At 38.1% G+C, this 1,662-nt stretch overlaps 1 non-coding gene across 1 annotated transcript; it reads left to right on the top strand.

Moving 5' to 3' along the window:
• Nucleotides 1-1,117: 1,117 nt before the first annotated feature.
• Nucleotides 1,118-1,281, top strand: LOC115030485 (U1 spliceosomal RNA). Its single transcript, XR_003836080.1, has one exon. It is a non-coding gene; the product is annotated as a U1 spliceosomal RNA (small nuclear RNA).
• The last annotated feature ends 381 nt before the right edge of the window (nt 1,282-1,662 follow it).

Below are 1,662 nucleotides of genomic sequence, written 5' to 3'. Positions count from 1 at the left end.
GGATGTTGAACATTTCTTTAGGTTCTTCTCAGCCATTCAGTATTCCTCAGTTGAGAATGCTTTGTTTAGCTCTGTACCCCATTTTTAATAGGGTTATTTGGTTCTCTGGAGTCTAATTTCTTGTATATTTTGGATATTAGCATTCTATCAGATGTAGGATTGGTAAAGATATTTTCTCAATTTGTTGGTTGCTGTTTTGTCCTATTGACAGTGTCCTTTGCAAATACAGCAGCTTTGCAATTCTATGAGGTCCTGTTTGTAAATTCTTGATCTTAGAGCATAAATTATTGGAGTTCTGTGCAGGAAATTTTTTCCTGTGCCCATGTGCTGGAGGATCTTTCCCCACTTTCTCTTCTACTAGTGTCAGTGTATCTAGTTTTATGTGGAGGTCCTTGATCCACTTGCACTTGAGCTCTGGACAAGGAGATAAGAATGGATTGATTTGCCTTCTTCTACATATTAACCACCAGTTGAGCCAGCACCATTGGTTAAAAATGCTGTCTTTTTTCCCCTAGATGATTTTAGCTCCTTTGTCAAAAATAAAGTGACCATGGGAGTATGTGTTTATTTCTAGGTCAATTCTATTCCACTATTCATTCTATTCTATTCATCTACCTGCTTGTCAAGGTATAAACAACATGCAGTCTTCTATCACAATTGCTCTGTAGAACAGCTTCAGGTCAGGGATGGTGATTCCACCAGAGGTTCTTTTATTATTGAGAAGAGTTTCCCCTATTCTAGGTTTTCTGTTACTCCACATGAATTTGCAAATTGCTCTTTATAACTCTGTGAAGAATTGGGTTGGAATTTTGATGAGGATTGCATTGAATCTGTAGATCATTTTTGGAAAGTTGGGCATTTTTACTATATTGATCCTGATAATCTATGAGCATGAGAGGTCTTTCCATATTCTGAGATCTTCTTCGATTTCTTTCTTAAGAGACTTGAAGTTATTATTGTACAGATCTTTCACTTCTTTAGTTAGAGCCACACCAATGTATTTTATATTATTTGTGACTATTGTGAAGGGTGCTGTTTCCCTAATTTCTTTCTCATCCTGTTTATCCTTTGTGTAGAGAAAGGGCACTGATTTCTTTGAGTTAAATTTATACCCCACATACTTACCTGGCAGGGGAGATACCATGATCACGAAGGTGGTTTTCCCAGGGCGAGGCTTATCCATTGCACTCCGGATGTGCTGACCCCTGCGATTTCCCCAAATGCGGGAAACTCGACTGCATAATTTGTGGTAGTGGGGGACTGCGTTCGCGCTCTCCCCTGAAAAAAAAATTTTATACCCCACTACTTTGCAGAAGTTATTTATCAGATTTAGGAGTCTTCTTGTGGAATTCTTGGGGTCACTTAAGTAGACTATCATATCATCTGCAAATAGTGATATTTTGTCTTCTTCCTTTCCAATCTGTATCCCTTTGACCTTCTATTGTTGTCTAATTGCTCTGGCTAGGACTTCAAGTACAATATTGAATAGGTAGGGAGAAAGTGGACAGCCTTGTCTAGTCCCAGATTTTAGTGGGATTGCTTCAAGTTTCTCTCCATTTAGTTTGATGTTGGCTACTGGTTTGGTGTAGATTGCTTTTATTATGTTTAGGTATGGACCTTGAATTCCTGATCTTTCCAAGACTTTTATCATGAATGAATGTT

Source organism: Mus caroli, unplaced genomic scaffold (genome assembly GCF_978045245.1).
Source record: "Mus caroli unplaced genomic scaffold, Mus_caroli_1 scaffold_2, whole genome shotgun sequence".
Lineage (NCBI taxonomy): Eukaryota > Metazoa > Chordata > Mammalia > Rodentia > Muridae > Mus > Mus caroli.
This window is presented reverse-complemented; position numbering and strand designations above follow the sequence as displayed.